General features: G+C 48.4%; 1 long non-coding RNA gene and 1 pseudogene across 1 annotated transcript; one reads left to right on the top strand and one right to left on the bottom strand.

The window, feature by feature from the left end:
• Nucleotides 1-1193: 1193 nt before the first annotated feature.
• Nucleotides 1194-2706, bottom strand: LOC120102946 (uncharacterized). The gene is made up of 2 exons (XR_005504928.2): nt 2613-2706; nt 1194-1767 (listed from the first exon to the last, which is right to left on the bottom strand). It is a non-coding gene; the product is annotated as an uncharacterized LOC120102946 (long non-coding RNA).
• A 5764-nt stretch (nt 2707-8470) lies between these two features.
• Nucleotides 8471-9282, top strand: Tlcd3b-ps1 (TLC domain containing 3B, pseudogene 1; annotated as a pseudogene).
• The last annotated feature ends 11383 nt before the right edge of the window (nt 9283-20665 follow it).

Here is a 20665-nt window from a genome sequence, read left to right as displayed (position 1 = left end):
ACTAGATCGTTAAAATACTTTGGGAAACCCCAAAGTGGAGCCGCGCGAAAATGGCCCTTGGCGTGCCCCAGGCAATCTGTAGGAAGGGAAAGGAGTCTTGGAGTAGAAGGAAAGAGAGTGATTTCTCTCAAATTTCTGAGGTTTGCTAACCCTGGCAAGTTTAGCCCCTCGCCTTTCCACGGGAAAGGGTTCCGCTTGGATGAGGGACGTCACCTGGACGCCTCGCGACTCGGAGTGCGCGCCGCAGAAATCTCAAACTTCAAATAAATGGAGCTAAATTGGAGAGTAGGGGGACCAGAGTCGGGCGTGGGGGGAGGGGAAGCTTCCATTGTCAATGACCCAGGTGTACAATGGGAAATGGGGGGTTGGCAGAGTGACCAAGCTTTTTGCTCACGACTCCTTTCTGTCCACTCGACGACCCCAAAAACCTGCAGTGTTCTCTCCCTGGAGATTCCAAATCAAAAACTGGTGAGATAAGAAATGGCTCCCCCATTTTCATACTGTTTTTAGAGCGCGGTTCTCTTTAAATGTGATAAAACATAGTCGGTACTGTCTCTTTAAAAGAGTCAAGCAGAAAAAGCTGTGTAAGCGCTGATTGGCTGCCTGTTTGGATACATCTTTAGGGGAGCCTTGAAACTGTTAGCCTAGGTTGATTTTTTTTTTTTTAACTGCGCTGTTCCAATAAACAAGTAACGCCCCTCCCCCTAACATGCCTCGCACCAAACAATTAAAGAATAGGTCAGTGTCCTGGGGAAAACACGTTTTAAGTAGGAAAACTCAGAACTAGATTTCAACAAAATAAACAATAATTCCCTACCATTAAAGTTTGCTTATTTTGCTCTGCAGAAGAGAGAAAAGGTTTTTCTTTTTTTAAAGAAATTCCCCCCAGCAAACGGATCTGCACTGGTTCAGGAAGGAGACTCCGGGTGCGTTTTTGGAAAAATGTTCTACTCTTGTAACAGCCTCCCTGAATTAGAATATAGCCAAGCACTGTGGACCCCTCTGGACTCTGCTCTCTGCTAGGAACCAGAGCTCAAACAGAAGAAGGGCAGAAAAAGGGAAACACTGAGACCTAGTTTGGGGATGCCTGTGCCAGCCCCTAGTTTAAAGGTTGTCTTGTCAAGGAGGGGAGAAGCGTGGAGGTTGGGAGTTGAAGTACAATGGTAGGAGAGAAAAGGAAATAATTACAGTTATTTTTCCCCTAGGCAGTTTAATTTAATAGGGCCAACTTAAGGTACCTTTAGAGCCCGCGCTAATTAAATCGGTCTGCTCATACCCTTCCTATGGACTTCCTTCCATTTTTTGATGGGCTAGGAATGGCCAGGGATGGCTTGTCAACACACTGACTCGTCGGTATCTGGAGGTCCGGCAGATTAGAGGACCAGTTGGGTCTTGGGGGAGGGAAGGCACTGCCCTTCGGGGGGCCCACTACCGAAGCATTCTCCGGGTTGGCCATGCCTAGCAGCCCATGGGCTGAGAGACCTCGGGGCTACTTGCTCTTCCACTTCCTCGCCTGTCAGCTGGCAAAGGTTTTGGGGGGAGGGGTCTTTTAAATCTCTTGGTAGTCGGATGGTCCACCAGGTCAGTGTTCCTCTTGCTTTTTCTCCCTTGCAAACGGACTGGCCCCTCCTTCCTAAACATGTGTGAGAGAGAGGGGGGCTGTTTGTTCAGAATCCCTGTGGTCTGCCCTTTGTGGAAGCTTGACAAAGTGAGGCTCCGAGTGGGCTGGTGGGTCCTTGATGGAGGTAAAGAAAACAGCGGGAGAACCTAGGCAGAGAGACCAGAGGGAGGTGTCTTAGCGCTTGGTGATGGAGAGACTAAAGAGTTCCCTAGAACAGACCTTTCTCCTGCCCCACCTAGCACGCTGCAGCTGGCAATTATCCAGAATCTTAGTCAGATCATAAGCAGGCCCAAGCACCCAGAGGTGGCCTTTTTGCCCCTAACATCTTTTCCCACAAGGTTCCCCTACCTCCCTTAGAGCACATTTTTGGGCTGACACCTCTACCTGGAATGCCTCTCACCCCAAGCTCCTTCTCTCACCTCTCTTCAAAAACTAATATTGCTCCACAAAACTCCCTCCTCCGATCCTGTCGGCTTGAGTCTCATTTGTTCAAATGAACTTACACAGTAGTCCTCCCCATCCAGCCCATTGTGTAAGCCAATTGTTTACCGTCTGTCTCCCCCACCAGACAGAAAGGTAAGACCAATATTTTAATCATCTGGGTGTCTCCTGAACCCGGCACAGGTTCCATACCTGTGTGTGTATTCAGACCCAACACACAGAGGACTCGGGAGACGAAAAAAAAAAAAAAAAAAACACCCCAGGCCTGAAGTAGCTCCGGGCTGGGTGAAGAGATAAGAAACTGACACCACCCACAATAGGATTAGATCAGGCCACGCCCTCTGCTAAGCCCCGCCCACCACAGCCTCTTCCACCTGGAAGTACTATATTATCACATCCCAAAGTGACCAAGCCATTTCTTTCAACTCCTTCTTCCCAAACCCTTTGTTTCAGAACCTGTTCATTAAACACCTACTATGTAGAAAACGCTGCCCCGAGCCCAGAGTAGTAACCCAAACATAAACAAAACCACTTATCCTGTGAGGCTTACACTGTTGTAAAACCTTCTGCTGGGAGCCTCTTCCTGTGACACAGGACTTCCTTACTCCTCCAGCTGGATGGTCGAATACCCTACTGAGGGACTTCCTGTGCACCCACCCCGCCCCCCCCACCCGGAAGCTTCCAGGCTGCAGTAAGGTACGCCTCCAGCTGACCAGATCTGAGTGCCATGCACCAAGCTGCACCTTACTTGAGTGTGGTTCACTAAGCACACACACACACACACCCATAGAAACGTGACTCCACTCCTTGGGGTCAGGGAGCTCGTCATTCCACTGGGGACGGCCACGTTCAGCAATGATGCTAAAAGAAACAAGGAGCAGGGACAGATGGAGAACTAGCCGGCTTCTTCCTCTCCCACAAACTGGGGAGGGTTGGAGAGGACCAGGCCTTCAAAAGGTAGCCGTTGAGAGAGAGAGACTTGAAGCCAGTGAGCTCAACCCAAGGAAGCTGGGTTGCTTGCCAAGGACGCCAGGGTATCTGGTTTCCTCTGGCTGGTTCTCAGCTCTATTGGTGGTGCTCCTCACAGCTGCTGGAGGCTAAACCCTCCTCCCCTCCGAGCCCGCTGGGACAGAAGCTTAGCATCCAGCCCTTCCCCCTCCTGCCCCCAGCAGTCCAGGGAATCCGACAGAGATTGTACCTTCCAAACCTCCACTAGCTCTGCAGGAAGCCTTGGCCAGCGCCTAGTCGGCCGGGGTTTGGGCAGGAATTTCCCCTAAGGGCATTAGGGGCTCCCTGGGAAGGGTGTAAATTCCAGCATCTAGAGACCTGGTCTCCAGGTCTTCGTTGTTTTGCTGGAAGCCTTTGGGCTAGAGATAGCCCACGAGGAGCCTCCGTGTCCTGTCTGGGCATCGAGATTATTACTGTCCACGACAAAGGCCTGAAGGCAGAATTAGGGAAAAGATAGGAAGTCACATTCCAGGCTATCTTACAGTGTGTCTGAGCCCACAGCCCTGTGGGTGGATGGATGGGGAGCAAAGAAGAGGTCAGGATTGGAGAAAGTTTCTGCAAACTAAAAAAAAAAAAAAAAAAAAAGATGACCATTGGGGCTGGAGAGGTGGTGGTAAGAGTAGTTACCCTGGCTGTCGAGAATTCGAATTCAGTTCCTGGTGCCATGTTAGGGCATCTCACAACTACCTGTAACCCCAGCTCTAGGGGATCCAACACCACACAAGCAGACATATACATAGAATTTTTAAATAATAAAAATACATATTTTTGGCCAAGTGGTAGTGGTGCATGCCTTTAATCCCAGTTGGAGGCAGACCCAGGCAGATCTCCTAAGTTTGAGGCCAGCCTGACCTACACAGAGTGAGTTCTAGAACAGCCAGGGCTACACAAAGAAACCTTGTCTCAGAAAAAAAAAATCTTTTTTAAAGAGATGGTCACTAAGTAGGCATTGTGGTGCGAGCCTGTTATTCCAGCACTCTGGGAAAAAAGGCAGGAAGGAGTTAAAAGCCAACCTTGACTAGGATTCCGGTTTTTAAACCCTGTTTAAAAAGAAAAAAAAAAATTATTCCAAGCCAAAAGGTGATGGCGCACGCCTTCCCAACACGTGGGAGGCAGAAGCAGAGGTTTTGCTAAAGAAGAAAAAGAAGTGGATTGAAGTTTAGAGTCAAATGTGTTTTAGAATGTCTCTCAATAAACACGCATCATAATCCGATGTTGTAGGAGAACACGCATTAGAAAATGTATAGGGATGGGGCTGGGGATTTAGCTCAGTGGTAGAGCGCTTACCTAGGAAGCGCAAGGCCCTGGGTTCGGTCCCCAGCTCCGGAAAAAAAGAACCAAAAAAAAAAAAAAAAAAAAAAAAGAAAGAAAGAAAGAAAAGAAAATGTATAGGATGGATCTAGTTTGAACTAGAAAGCACCTACTATGTGCTCTGAGTACAGGGAACTATCTGAAGGCCCTGACCAGGTGGCTTCTAGAAGCGACGACTGACTGGGGTGGCTCTTCATTCCACTTGGCCTTCTGTGGGGTCTCTGTTTTCACTTCTGGTCTCTTCTGGTCTCTTCTGGTCTCTGTTTTCACTTTTGTGCAGCAGCACCACTCCCTTCCTCAGGAGCCCAGAGAAAGACACCTGGTCAGTTTCAGTCTACTTTTCTCCATAGCAACCAAGCCACTTGCCAGAGTAGATGTTTTGTTTTGTTTTTTTCTCACCCACCTCCCTCATTAGGGTGGGGGCACTGCAGGGGGCTTTATCTTAAAGTTAGATGATTCCTTTAGCAAGGGGGTTCTCAATACCTGGCCTTGGCAGGGCACTGGTCAGTGATGGGTGTACAACGGTGAGAGCAAGAAGATGTCTCAAGGACCCTTCTGTGTGGAGCTAAGAGGCCAGCAGAGAAGACAAGGTTAATTCAGCAGGCGCTCAGGTACTCCAGTCATTACTGACTGTGCCAAGTGCTAGGAGCAATCAAAAAGGAAAGGAACAGGGGTTAGGGATTTAGCTCAGTGGTAGAGCGCTTGCCTAGGAAGCGCAAGGCCCTGGGTTCAGTCCCCAGCTCCGGAAAAAAAAAGAACCCAAAAAAAAAAAACCAAAGGAAAGGGACAGACAGCCCCCACAAAAGCAAACACCAGCAGGCTGATTGTGTGGATGAGGGCCGGTGGGGAAGGAAGGCTTCTCGGAGGAGGTGATCTTAACTCTGTGTTCGGTGGCATGGGTGAGGTGTTCCAGGACTGACAGGGGAGTTTGCAGCAGATAGAGCTCTGCAGGGAGAATTCTTGAGAGCTGACCCTTACTTACAGCAGCAGCCGAAAACTCGTTTGTTCTGGAAGTCTTTCTTGCCATCCTATCAGAGATTGCACCCGACAGAATACAGGAGTTGCCTAAGGGGGTACTGCCAGGTAACGGTGCAGGAAGCAAGCAATTCAACAAAGCTGGAGTCAAACCCAACAGTGGGGCTGTTACCAAAAAGCAAAGCCACAGACAGGAAACAGGAAGTGAGGAGTGCTGGGGATGTAGAGACTAGGAATCCATCTGTACAGTTGGTGGGCAACGTAACAACCTCTGTGAAGAACATTACGGAGTTACCTGAGATCTGTCGTTTCTATTTCTGAGTACTAAAAGCAGGAGTCTAGTTGTACGGCAGTGTCCACAACAGCACTGTCATGAAAACGACTCGAGTGTCCACCTGTGAATGTGTAAACACAATGATACACGGCAGGGAGTAGTATTCAGACTGAAAAGGGGAGGAAATGGAGGAGGGAGTCTTTTATTTATTTATTTATTTATTTATTTATTTATTTATTTATTTAATGTATGTGAGTACACTGTAGCTGTCTTCAGACACACCAGAAGAGGGCATCGGACCCCATTACAGATGGTTGTGAGCCACCATGTGGTTGCTGGGAATTGAACTCAGGACCTCTGGAAGAGCAGTCAGTGCTCTTAACCACTGAACCATCTCTCCAGCCCGAGGAGGGAGTCTTAGAGGAAGTGGGAAAAGAAAGCAGATTTTGAGAGGGCATAGTGACATACCCCTATAATAAAAAGGCTGAGGCAGGAAGATCATGAGGAGGGGACACTGTATTCAAAAGCAAAAGGGGGAAAAGTAAACATTTTCAAAAGGAGCTGAGTACAGAAGTAAACAGCGATAATCTCAACACTGGGAGGCAGGGGTAGGGGTTCAAAATTATCCCTGGCAAGTCCAAGGCCAGCCTGGGATAGTTGAGACCCAGAGAGAGAGAGGGAGAGGGAGATTGAGAGAGTTTTATGCACATTTCAACATGCGTGACTTAGGATCGTTAGCTAACAAAATGCTAAGGAGCCAACACTGTATGGATGAGTCCACTGGTGTGACATTCACGAAAGATGTACAGAGCAGGGAACTGCGAAGGTGAGGAGAATCCGGAGCTGGACATGGTGAGGTTTGCCCCACTGTATGGAGGACTGAGCTACCGCTGTGTACTTAGAACAGTAAGTCAGTTCCTTTCATGGGGTATGGATTTTACCACATTTATTTTGTTACCTTTTCTTAATGATTTATTTATGTTTATTTTAGGTGCATTGGTGTTTTTGCCTGCATGCATGTCTGTGTGAAAGTGTCCTTTCCCCTGGAATTAAAATTACAGACAGTTGTGAGCTGTCATGGGGGTGTTAGGAATTGAACCTGGGTCCCCTGGAAAAACAGCTAGAGCCCTTAAACTCTGAGCCATCTCTCCAGCCCTTACCACATTTTTGTTTGTTGGTTTGTTTTGGGTTGGGTTAGGTTGGGTGTTTTTGTTTTTGTTTTTGTTTTTGTTTTTGTTTTTGAGACAGGCTTTTTTTTCTGTGGCCCTGGCTGTCCTGGAACTCTCTCTGTACACCAGGCTGGCCTCGAACTCACAGAGATCGACCTGCCTCTACCTACTGAGTGCTGGAACAAAAAGCATATACTGCCCTTGCCTAGCACCACTTTTTTGGGGTTTTTTGAGATGGGGTTTCTCTGTGTAGTGCCAGCTGTCCTAGACTCACTTTGTTGACCATGCTGGCCTCAAACTCACAGAGATCCACCTGCCTCTGCCTCCCGAGTGCTGGGATTAAAGGTGAGTGTTCCCCATACTCAGCTCTCATTTTTTTTACTTCAGGGAAATTAAAACCTGAGCTGAGGCAAGGGCTACAAGAATTTCTTGCTAGGGGACGTCATGAGAGTTACCTAAATATGCAAGATCTGAAATTATGGTTAAACCAGTCAGGAAGTGGGCTGGGAGAGGCACAGAGAGGCCCTCGGTAGGCGTAGGGGAAGGGTGGAATAGAGTGGGATGGAAAGGACTCCATGAATTTGTGCATGAGCCGACTGGACATTTAGTTAGCTTTGTCCTGCTGACCCCCTGAGGGTTTACCCAGGATCCTCTGCAGGGAAGGAGCCGGGCCAGAGGAAAGAGGAACAGAGGCAATCAGGGCATCCCAGTACACCCAAAGAATGGAAGAAGCCCTGGGGTTAGGGTCAGAGACCGATGAGCATTTCCGGAGCCTGTCAGTCTGGGAAGGAGCACCGAGGACTCCTGGCTTCTGGTGTGGGTTCAGGAGCAGACTACAAGTTCAATCCTGGGTAGGCTGAGTTTAGAAAGCCTGCTAGACGTCCAGGGAATATGGAGACAGCCGAAAAGAAGGCAGAGATGAGTCTGGAGGCCCAGGAAGAGGTCTAGAGAGTCACCAGTATCTGGAATGTAGATCAAGCCCTGGGGAACAGCTAAGCAGGACCATCATACTGCTTAGCTAATGACTCTTGTCTTCCCTTGGTAGCCCAGACTGACCTGGAACTCAGTGCACTGCCCAAGCTGGACAACGCTACTGCCTCAGCCTCTGAATTCTGGGACTACAGACACAAACCAGCTTACTTTGTTTCTATATATGCAGATATAGTGCCTCTCTGTGTCTGAGCTCAAGGTTCCAAAACTCCAGAACTTACCCTTCACCCTAATGCCAAGTCCCCTCTCTCCTCTGTCCTTCCTGTTACCTTAAAGGATCCTTTTTCTTTAGCCCCCACTTAAATTGCTGTTAGTCATACCATTGGTGATACAGGATAAAACGACAGTCTCCACATCTTAGCGACTTTACCATAAAAGCCATACTTCTCATTCAGAGGTCTGCCACCCGCTCCACAGCTCGCATTCAAGGTTCAACTTCTGTGTACCCCACAAGGATCCCCACTCAAGGGGTTCCTGATATGTTCCTTTCGTAATAACAGCACTAGAGGCTGGGATCCTCTGCTCTACTCCAATATCACGTGCCAAGCCTAAGCAGAATAGTCCAGAAGGAGGTAGATTTATAGAATAAAAAACAACGTGGCACCACATGGCTGTGATCCCAGCACCCAGGAAGCTGAAGTATGAGGATCTTAAATCCAAGACCAACAAGATGGCAGAGAATCCAGGCCAGGCTGAGCTGTGTATTAAGACCATATATGTGGTGCTTTGCTGCTTTAATCTGGGGGCTGCAGAACCCAACCGGTTTGCGGATGGAGAGGCAAGAGGCTGTTTTAGGTGGCATCCAAGATGGTGGTCAATTGTCCAAGCCACCATGGCCTCCACATCTGGCTACATAGTCTCCACATCCTGCAAGCACATCATAGCTGACCAGCACTGCCTGTCCTCGGCCTATACACAGTTTGCAGTTCCTCTGCCACTGGTACAAGCACTGGGTTAAAGGGCATGGAGGAGAAGACGGGACACCCACCACCCTGGGCAGCACCTGAGCCGTGGAACGTGGCTATCTGCACAAGGAGTTCCTCATGGTGCTCCACCACACGGCCATGGTGTTGGTGTGCTTCCCACTCTCAGTGGTATGGCGACAAAGCAAGGGAGATTTCTTTCCAGGCTGCGTGTTGATGGCGGAGGCCAGCACACCTTTCATCTGCCTGGGCCAGATCCTCATCCAGTACAAGCAGTAGCCCACGAAGTTGCTGCACAAGGTGAATGGGACCCTGATGCTACTCAACTTCCTGTGCTGCCGGGTGCTGCTCTTCCCCTACCTGTTCCAGGCCTACGGGCACCACGCTGGCCTGTCCCCTATCTCAGTGCCCATGGCCATCCTGGCCTGCGTCAACCTGGGAGCCGCGCTACTCCTCGAACCCCAGCTCTACTGGTTCTTCCTCATTTGCCGCGGAGCCTACCGCCTTTTCCGATCCCGAAGTTCCCTACCATCCACTCCTTGTCAGCCCAGGACTGAGGCTAGGCCCTAGAACCACACAACCCCCTTCCCCAGCCCTAGCGCTTTGGTGCTAATCAGTATGTGTGCATGGGATGAGAGCCAGGAGTCCCTTGACTTAGAATGGACTTAGAATAAGGAGGAGCTCCATACCCTTGGAAGCTAGATCAGATTGGCAGGCAGAAAGAGAGGGGATCCGGAAAAAAGAGCTTCTTCTTGCCTCTGTGCTAACAAAATGAAAGGGAAAGGGAAGAGATGGAGCCCACTGGGACCAAGGTCAAGGGGCATTGGGGTGGCCCCGCTGCCAAGAACATCCTAGCCCTGCTGCTGCAAATCCCTCTCTGCTCCCCATCACCCTGAGAGGGCCAGTAACCCCCACAGCTCCTTCCTGTGGAGATCAGTCTGAGGAACCTTATTTATTTATTCACCCATATCAAACTAACTTGTTGGGGTGAAGGGAGGGAGGCAGTTGCTCCCCTACAACCTTTCCAGCGCTGAGCATTCCTGGGGGTAGGCGCCAGGCTAGTCCCTTCTGTTAGGGGCACATTTAGCCCTCTGCCCCAGCTTGTCCCTGTTGCTACAGGTCAATGGAGGTTTCCTCCAGTTTGGAGGCCACAGACCCCGAGAGGTGCTTTTACAGGCCACTAATAAAGATAATCTTCCTGAACACCCCAAAAAAGACCATATATACATACATATGTATGTGTGAATACATGTGTGTGTATAGTCCATACATATTCATATATATTGTTAATATATCACATATACGTATATATTTATAATATACATAGGTGCATACACACACACACACACACACACACACAGACTGGTACCACAGTCCATCAAAGCTAGCTCCTCCCTAGCTCTGTTCTTGCTCTGTCTCTTTGGACAAGCTTACATGTGGGCATGGCCCCTGACTAGATCCGTCTCACTGGTGCTGATTGCTCCCACCACAGGTTTCAACACAAGGTATTCCCACTGGTGCCACTCAGGAGTCCCCAAGTTCAGGTGGCCAGGATTAGACTTTATATCTCTCTCCATCCAATTCCTGTCGCTCATTTCCATGTCTTTACAGAGCACCAACAGACAGCTTCTGTGCCTCTTTTTCCTGACCTTAGCCAGGACCACGCTGATGAACTGGACGTAGGGAGTATTCTTCATCCTCTCCGCCCTCCGCCAGCCACTCACCTCTTTCTGTAAGAGTCCGGTGTAACCCAGTGGGGTTCTGCGCAGGCACCCCCTGACGTGCTTGCATGCAGAACACTGCCCCATCTTTGCAGCTTCTCTGCCTCCTCCCTTGCCAGCAGAGTCATGCACTCCGAGCCCTGGCCTGAGATCTTATCCAACTCCTGAGTAAGACTTGCCGGTGGTTCCCTATCTTACAGGATGGAGCCCACACTCCTCGCATGAAAACCCCATCAGCCTCCGCCTCTTTGCACTCGTTTCTTGCCACAGGTTGTTCTGTGTACTGGGGACAGATGTGTAAATAAGAGAGCCTTGGTCCTTATGTGAGGAAGCAGACAGCTCCAGCAGCGTCTGTGATCTAAGGTGACAGGACAGTGATGGAGCACATGGGCCCCTGTGGACAGTGTGGAAATGCGAAGCCGGACTGGGGGTCAGGGAAGATGACCTTGTCTGAACTGTGGTGGGCACTGATGAGCCCTCCCAGGGAGACACTGGCTCTCTGGCAGCTCTGAGGAGCATCAACAGGTCTGATGAAAGCGTAGCCAGTGGGGGACCCAGGAGGGCTCTTCAGAGAGGTTGATAAAAGGGAATCAGAAGCAGCGTGTGATGGCGCACGCCTTTAATCCCAGCGCTTGGAAGGCAAAGGCTGAGTTCAAGTCCAGCCTGGTCTACAGAGTGGCAGCAGAAACTGGATCCAGACAGTAGACGAGGAGGGAGAGAGGACAGCAAGAGCAGAAGTCATTTTGGAGGGCAGATGACACCCCATCGTCCAGGAGCAAGGACTTGCTGTTTTAGGCTGAATACTGGGGAGGCTGGAGCTGTGCAAATGCTGGTTGGCAGGTGCCACTATGAAGGCGGAGGAGGTCAGTCTCTAAGAAGTAGGGAAGGGGTGGGGTTGAGGACAGTGCTTGCCTGGTATGCACATACCTCTGTACTCTCTCCTCGTCTCCCCATCACTGCCTGAACTTGGAGTAGTGATGCCTGCTTGCAATACCAGCAACACCAGGGAGGTAGAGGCCCGAACATGAAAAGTTCCAGGTCGGGGCTGGAGCAATGGCTCAGTGGTTAAGAGCACTGACTGCTCTTCCGGAGGTCCTGAGTTCAATTCCCAGCAACCACATGGTGGCTCACAACCATCTCTAATAGGATCCGATGTCCTCTTCAGCTGTGTCTGAAGACAGCTACAGTGTACTCATATACATAAAATAAATAAATCTTTAAAAAAAAGAAAAAAAAGAAAAGAAAAGCTCCAGGTCATCCTCAGCTACCTATCGAGTTTGAGCCAGAGTGGCTGGTTGTAATGGCTTAGTTTCTAAAAGTAAAACCCAAGGGTCAGTGACATGGCTAAGCAGGTAAAGGTGCCTGCTACCAAACCAGGTAACTCGAGTTCTACCTCTGGGATCCAGATGGTGGGAAGACGGACCATCTCCACTAGTTGTCTTCTGACACACATGTGTGCAGGAGCCACAGACATACACACACAGACACACAGACACACAGACACAGACACACACACACACACACACACACACACACATACACACAGGGTAAAATTTAAAAAATCATGGGGGTGGAAAAAGGGAGAAGACTAAGCAGTTAAGTAGCCTCAGCCTCCTCAGCCTCCTCAGCCTCCTCAGTCTCCTCAGCCTCCTCAGTCTCCTCAGCCTCCTCAGCCTCCTCAGCCTCCTCAGTCTCCTCAGCCTCCTCAGCCTCCTCAGTCTCCTCAGCCTCCTCAGTCTCCTCAGCCTCCTCAGCCTCCTCAGCCTCCTCAGCCTTCTCAGCCTCCTCAGCCTCCTCAGCCTTCTCAGCCTCCTCAGTCTCCTCAGCCTCCTCAGTCTCCTCAGCCTCCTCAGCCTCTGATTTGAGATGCTCCTGCTTCAGAGTCCCTGGTAGGCAGGCTCAGAGCTGTTTTTTAAAGGAAGACCTGGCATTTCCTAAGTAGTTCCAGCCTTGCCTGCTCAGCCCACAGAAGAGAAGGGTGAGAGACCATGGCTGAAGGGGTACAGTGGATCCTCTCTCCCTCACTATCTGGGGTACCTGGAGTAGAGCTCACAGGTTTCCTATCTGCTTCTGATTGCCTTTTCCACGGAAACAGACATCGGCGACTGTCAAAGTCCCAGCTTTCAAACACAGGTCTCTTCCAAACTTACTCTCATGTGACTTACACAACAGGGTTGTCGGGGCTGCAGGATGGTAGAACACACCCCACACTCCATCTAGACCACATCTACCAGCCTCCCACTTCAGCACTACACCTTGTATCTGGGGCTGACTCCACCCAGCAAGCAGTCTCAAGGTCAGTTTGGACTTTAATTTACCTCTGAGGTGACAGTACTCGAAGTCAAAGAGATGATTCCTTAGTGTCTCAGGGTGTGCCAGTTTCAGGGCTGGGCCTCACCCTTGCACAGCCTCCAGCCTCCAAGGCTAACAGAGCTGAGGCAGTGAAACCCAAGACTTGTTTCCTGGTCATATAACCTGGGGTTCGTGAGAAACGGGAATGAGAGGCCTCAAGTCCTCCATTGCTAGCCTGGTTGGTAGCACAGGCAGACTCACAGGAAAAGAGTTTCTTCGAGGAAAGCTAGCAGACCTGCCCCACCTTGGCTCTCTGCTTCTACTCCTGTCCTACCCCTACCCCAGCTCTGTTTACCTCCTCTGTTCCGGCCTCCAGACTATCCTTCTGTCGTCCTGATTCTTCTTTTTTTTTTTTTTTTTTTTTTTCCGGAGCTGGGGACCGAACCCAGGGCCTTGCGCTTCCTAGGTAAGCGCTCTACCACTGAGCTAAATCCCCAGCCCGTCCTGATTCTTTCAGTGTGCTCCTCACTGGGTTTTTAACCTGTCTCGAGACAGAGATTTTACCAGTTCTGGCCATTACTGCATCCTCCCTCCTGTGGTAGATCTTCATCTGGGAGAAAAATGAACAGTGTTGGGGGCGGTGCTTCCCTCCTTCCCCATCCCTTCCCTGCCTTCCTCTGTCTTCCCTCTTCCCTCACCAGCAGTTTGGTTTGGTCTAGTTTTGTATTACATTCGTGTGTGTGTGTGTGTGTGTGTGTGTGTGTGTGTGTGTGTGTGTGTGTATGTCTCTGCCTATATGTGTGTGTCTGTGCGTGTCTGTGTGTATGTGTGTTTGTCTGTGTCTGTGTGTGTCTGTGTGTATGTTTGTCTGTGTGTGTGTGTCTGTGTGTGTTGTATGTCTGTGTATATGTCTGTGTGTGTCTGTATGTCTGTGTGTGTGTCTGTATGTCTGTGTGTGTGTAGCCATGCAAATGCCACAGCATGGCTCTCTTTCCATCCTATAGGTCATGGAGATTGGACTCAGGTCAGCAAGTTTGTCAGCATGCACCTTTCCCCTTACCCACTGAGCCCACTAGGACCCCATCTGTTGTTTTGTATCTTTTGACATGGCCTTCACTCCCTCCCCCTAGGCCTTTGTCTCTTACCTCTTCTATGCTCTCTGTCCCTTCTGTTCTCTCTGTCTCTCTGTCTCTGTCTCTGTCTCTCTTTCTTTCACACACACACACACACACACACACACACACACACACACACACACACACCAGCTTCTTTTTGATGCCTTCCCTGGCTCCTAAGCTGTAGTTTGTCTCAGTCCTGTGAGTGCCCCCACCTAAGGAGCTAACCCAGAGTAAAAGTGCTGCCCTGTCCAAGGACCTGTGGCAGATACAGCTGCTGAGGGCGGTGACACCTTGTCTGATGTGACCCAGTCAACACCCAACCTCCCAAGGGGCCTCACTTCCTCTCTGGGCTAGGAATGGACCAGAGTTCACCTGAAGAGGTTGCACATCCCAGATCCCACCCTCCAGCCAGTCCCCTAGGGGAGAAGTGGAAGGAGAGGACCATGGTCACACGGTCCTGCTGAGGTCCTGTGTTATCCCTGCATCCCACTCGTGCCTATAGACCTCGGGTGGCCTCTCCCTCCCCTGAGTGTCAGGTGTCCTCATTTGGAAAGTGGAACCTATGGTGCCATTCTCTGGGTACAGTACTGAGTAATGGGCCAAGCACGTCTCGTGAGTGGTTGCTTCAGTTTCTCTGTGTGTGCAAGGGATTTGCCAGGGAAAATGGATAAAGATGGGTAAAATCCCCATCACGCAACTGCACCAGAGGCTGATTTCAGTCGTGGTGAAGTGCTCTGAACTGGGATGGAAGAAACCTGAGGCCTTGTTTTTCCACCTCCTGCCATGCCATTGGCCTGCTCTCTATAAAATGAGGGTGGCCTCACAAGTTTTGGGCCTGGACCCCCTTGAGTGGGATAATAGCTACCACTGGCTTGGTCAGTTGCCTGATGTGGTGCGTGACCACGAAAGGACAGGTGACACTCAGTTGCTATGTTATTTTGCTGTCACAACAAACCTAAAAGTAAATAGCATTTCACCCAGCTTCCAAAAGAGGAAGCTGAGGCTTGGAGAGGAAGAGTGATGACTAAGTCGCCCCCAACTCACTGTCAACCCCACCCCACCCCTAGCTACCACCACACTATCTGTCTGCAAGGTAAGGCTGGACGTTGGGCACCCTAAATCCAGAATCATCATAAAATGCATATTTATCTAAAATAGAAATATATAGTTTGCCCTTGAAGCTGGTGAGATGGCTCAGTGGATAAAGCTAGGAACTTGCTGCTAAGCTTGATATCCCGAGCTTAAGCCACAGGACGACCAACATGGTGGAAGGAGAGAACTGACTCTCACAAGTTGTTCTCTAACCTTGGTACTCACAGCATTGTATACCCAGACCCATATGCATACAAAGTAAATAGAATGTAAATAGAAGAGAAAATGCCCAGGCAGTGGTAGCACATGCCTTTAATCCCAGCACTCAGGAGGCAGAGGGAGGCAGATTTCTGAGTTCTAGGCCAGCCTGGTCTAAAGAATGAGTTCCAGAACAGCCAGGGCTATACAGAGGAATCTTGTCTCTAAAAATAAGATGAGGAAGAAGAAAAGGGGGAGGGGAAGGAAGAGGAAGGAAGGAAGGAAGGAAGGAAGGAAGGAAATAAGGAAGAAAGGAAAAAGAACAGTATCTCTCCCCCCTCCCAGAACTCTCACCACACACACACTCCCCCCCTGGAACTCTCACCACACACATACACATACCATAAGCTAAACCCCAGCCCACAGGCTTCCCTGAGTACAAGCCTGTGCTGATTCTGGGGAATAATGTGCTCGCAAGAGGAACCACTTTGTGAGAGGAGCAGCCCAGGACCTGGGAGTCTGAGGCCTGAAGCAGACTTCCTTAGCCCTGAAGCAGACATGGAGAAGGGTGGAAGCAGCTAGAGCTGTGGATGATGGGGCATTCGAGACGCCTCCGCAGTAGTGTCTGCTATTTGCAAGCAAGTGTTATTCCTGAGTGTAGCTCATCTTATACATGGAAACAAGAGTGGGAGGGTGGCACGCAGAGGCTTCCCCGGGCAGGAAGGTGGGTAGGAAAGTGACAGCTCAATGACAGGATTATCCTGGGAACAGCGAAGGGTAGAGAGATGCCTGTGTGACTGACTACCTGGTGGAGTCCTAGACTAAGTCACACAGGTGCCTTCAGGTAGGGGCCAAACTCATGGGCAACATGGTGTGAACAGCCCCCGCTGGGGCCCAATATCTAATCAGCGTGTGCTCCGTTGTGTCCTCTAAGTGTCTGGATTTCAGTGATAGGGTGGGCTTGCTAACTGAGCAGACTGAGATGGCTAGAAACAGGGCTAGCATGTGAGGGAAGACACAGGAAGAAGGCTCCTAAGCAGGGCCCTCTGGCTGCTGGACAGCATAATGATACGAATCCCCCCATTTCACCCCCCTTTTGGTACCTGTTTTGTTATTTCTCGAACTTGTCAGAACTGTGTGAGTCACACTGAATTCCTATGCCTAGCTGCCAGTGGTTGGTAGGGTAGCTGGTTGATGTCAAAACAAATCAAGGCAAAGTTTGAGCAAGATGTTGGGGCCGGGTTCTAGGTAAGGATGAAATATATCACATCTCAAAAAATGAGCTGTGTTGAAAACACCACCTACCTCTGCTAGGCCTTGCCTTGAGACTCCATAAATATGATTCAGATGCAAAGAGAGGGTTAGAAACAAAGGAATTGGGCTTGCTTGTTAGTGAGAAATGAAGAGAAAAAAAATATCAGGGAACAAACAAAAACCACAACAATGAAAAATGGATCTAGGGATCCTATGAACGAGTGTGAGAAGTCCCTGCTGGGCAAAATAAAAAGGGAGACGGGAACCCACACAGAGCTCGTGATATAAAGAGAATAGACGGGACTAGAAAGATAGCTAGGCTATTAAGAACATTTACTGCCCATGAAGATGAACAGGATTTGATTCCCAGCACTCAATATCAGGCAGTTCACAACTTGCAACTCCTGTTCCAGGGGATCCAATCCCCTCTGGATTCTGTGGGCACTCACATGTATGCGGTGCACACAGACGCACACAGGCACACACACTTACATATAAATAAAAATAACAAACAAGTGTTTTTGAAACAGGGAATAGAAATTCATGTTCACCAAGTATAATCTCAGGGTTTTAAACCTGCATTGCCTTCTTTCCATTCGAATAATTATGACGATAAGCTGTGTGATCCCCACTCAAGGAGGGAAAGTAAATCCATGATGTTTCCATGGGTAGCAATTGTGGGAACCCACTTGTCAGATTCTGGAGATATTGGCTGCTGGGGAGAATTCCCCTAGGAACTGTTGTAGGCTTCAGGGCACAACCTTGCTTCACAGAGGCCCATTACTTTAAGGGGAGGTCTATTCCTGAAGCATGAACTCAGCAGATCTAGTTCAAGCTACTTAACCTCTTCCCCTCTGTGTGCACTTTTCCCTCCAAGAAAGTTTTACGTAACTTCAAGTACACAGGTGTGTGATTAAGTATACATGGTGGCTGGAGAAATGGCAGAGTGGTGAAGTAGAACCTTAAGAGTTCTTTGGGGGCTGGGGATTTGGCTCAGTGGTAGAACGCTTACCTAGGAAGCGCAAGGTCCTGGGTTCGGTCCCCAGCCCCGGAAAAAAAAAAAAAGAGTTCTTTGGATGGTGTTTTGCTGGGACAAACACGTGGAGGAACGTTTAGTTAAAATGGTCATAGGTGTGAAAGGCTAAGGCAGACCTGTGAAGGAACGTTTTGCTGACGGACGAGGACACAGGAGAGAGGATGTTCTGCTAACACAAGGGCAAGTGATGAAGGATTCTTCGCTAATGACACACATGTATTGGTCTGTCTTACATGGCATAATTGAGATGTATTTGTTGGAACTCCATAGAGAAACGCACCAAAAACCTTCCATGATGTACTGCAGTTTCTTGCTGCTTTCTCCAACTCGGGCTGATTGGATGCATGTGCTGAGGCAAGACCTGTGGAAGACGTGATGTTTGAAGGGTATAACTAGGTTTTGACAGACTGACAGAGGCTGAGCTAGGCTTGCTGGTACAGCTAGCTGTGCAATGCTTGTGGGTCTTCCCTGAGAGAAGCCCAATCAAGAACTTCTCCTGGTACCCCTCTGGGTTCCTCCTGCTGACTAGAGCTGAGGCTGAGGCCTGGCTGTCTCTGCTAGGTTGTCTCATGGCTGTTGCTAACCAGACTCTACTAAACTGAAGTGCAGAAGTGTTTTCGAGTGGATTGGATAAGCTGCTTCTGCCTGCTAACCTGTAAACTGAACTATGGATTTCCAGACAACACAGACGGGAGTTGCTCCAAAGAACTTTCTAAACAGGTCCACTTCCCCCGTATCCTTTCTTTCCCACTACCTCTGGTGGGTGGTGGGCTACAAGGGAGATTAAAGTATTTAAGAACCAGCATTATAAATAAGGTTTGAAAAAAATTAAAATTACACTCAGTGCTTGAGAGAACTTGCTGCTTTTCTTTATATATATATAATATATATATATATAATATATATATATAAGTACACTGTTGTCCTCAGACACACCAGAAAAGGGCATCTGATCTCATTACAGATGGTTGTGAGCCACCATGTGGTTGCTGGGATTTGAACTCAGGTCCTCTGGAAGAGCAGTCAGTGCTCTTAACCACTGAGCCATCTCTCCAGCCCCCCTTTTTTTTCTTTCTTTTTTTATGTTTTTTTTTCTTTTTCTTTTTTTCAGAGCTGGGGACCAAACCCAGGGCCTTGCGTTTGCTAGGCAAGCGCTCTACCACTGAGCTAAATCCACACCCCCAACTTGCTGCTTTTCATAGGATCAGAGTTCAAATCCCAGCACCTAGATCAATTGATGGCTCACAATTTCCTATACCTCCAGATATCTGCAAATACCACCTATATGTAAATACATAAATATCCACATAGATACACATAAAGACATAATAAAAACAAATATTTAAAGTATACAAATAGACATTTTTAAAAAATATTTATTTTATATATATAGGTACACTGTAGCTGTCTTCATGCACACCAGAAGAGGGCATCAGGTCTCATGACAGATGGTTGTGAACCACCGTGTGGTTGCTGGGAATTGAACTCAGGACCTCTGGAAGAGCAGTCAGTGCTCTTAACTGCTGAGCCATCTCTCCAGCACCAACATTTATTGATAATAAAGTACAACTGACTTGGAGCTGGAGAGATGGCTGAGGGCTTAAGAGCATTTACTGCTCTTGCAGAGGACCCAGGCTTGGTTCCCAGCATTTGGTTTCCAACTATTTGTAACTCCAGTTCCAGAGGATCCAACACTTTTTCTGATGTCTTTGGGCACCAGGTATACACCCTGATGCACTTACGTACAAAAAAGCAATACACTAATACACGTAAAATTAACAAAATATAAAAAAAACTTTATTTTTAAAAAGTTGTTGGGGTTGGGGATTTAGCTCAGTGGTAGAGCGCTTGCCTAGCAATCGCAAGGCCCTGGGTTCGGTCCTCAGCTCCGAAAAAAATAAAAAAAAATAAAAAAATAAAAATAAAAAAAAAGTTGTTGGCATACATATAAACGTACCATTTACTAAGGTGAAAGCAATGTCTTTGTTTTTATCTTGTTTGTTTGTTTGTTTGTTTGTTTGATATAAAGTTTTGCTCTATCACTCCCCTCCCCTTGACTGGTCCGGAGCTCAGTATGTTGAACAGGCTGGCCTCAAACTCAGAGATCCATCTGTTTCTGCCTTCTGAGTGCTAAGATTAAAGGTGTGCACCACAAAGTCCAGCCAAAAACAAATTTTAAAATGTTTAATTATTATTTTATGTGCATTGTATTTGTATAGATACCATTGCGATACTTGTGGACACAGAAGAGGGTGTCAGATGTTCTAATTATGATTATGCACAATGGTAAGCCACTATGTGGGTTCTGAGAATTAAACCCAGGTCTTCTGGAAGAACAGCTAGTGCTCCTAGCCACTGAGCCATCTCTCCAGACCTGAGAAATAAAAATTAAATGGATGTGCTGGTTTATTTTTTCTTTTATTTATTTATTTTGTTTTATTTATTTTTGGTTTTCAAGACAGGGTTTCTCTGTGTACTCCTGGCTGTCCTGGAACTCACTATGTAAACCAGCATGGCCTCAAACTCAGAGTACTGAGATTAAAGGCATGTACCACCATAAAGAACTAAATCTTGGGCCAATACTAGCCCAGCAGGTAAACATGCTTGTTGCTAACCTGATGGCCTGTTTGATTCCTAAAACCTATACGGTAGAAGGATAGAACTAGTTCCTTCCAGTTGTCTTCTATAGCCACACTGTGGTGCTAATACAGACACACACACACACACACACACACACACACACACTATTTGGAATGATGATAATGATGATGATGATGATGACGACGACGACGACGACGATATCATCTCTGAGCTTGAGGCAAGCCTGGACTATAGAGTGCGATCCAGAACACCCAGGGCTACACAAAGAAACCCTGTCTTGAAAAACCAAAGTTAATGCTAAATCAGGTGGCCGTGAAGGTGCATGCCTTTAACCCCAGCACTCAGAAGACAGGCTGGCAGCTCTCCGTGAGTTTGAGGCCCAGTCTATCTAGTGAGTTCCAGATCTGTGTATAGAAAAACCATGTCTCAAAAAAAAAAAAAAAACTAAAAATAAAAATAAAAGTTGAAGTCTAGAAGTTTCAAGGAAATGTTGTCACAGTTACCCTATCTATTAAGCCCATTAAAAACTATGACTACTTCAGGGTCATCGTGGCCACCTTTAAGCTAAGGGAATGCTAACAGTGAGAAATCTCCACGTGAGGAGAGGAGATGACCCTGGCCATCATCAGGAGAAAGAAACA

This window comes from Rattus norvegicus, chromosome 5 (assembly GCF_036323735.1).
Source record: "Rattus norvegicus strain BN/NHsdMcwi chromosome 5, GRCr8, whole genome shotgun sequence".
In the NCBI taxonomy this organism is placed as follows: Eukaryota; Metazoa; Chordata; class Mammalia; order Rodentia; family Muridae; genus Rattus; species Rattus norvegicus.
The sequence above is the reverse complement of the archived record's forward strand: the minus strand, read 5'-3'. Positions and strand labels throughout refer to the sequence as shown.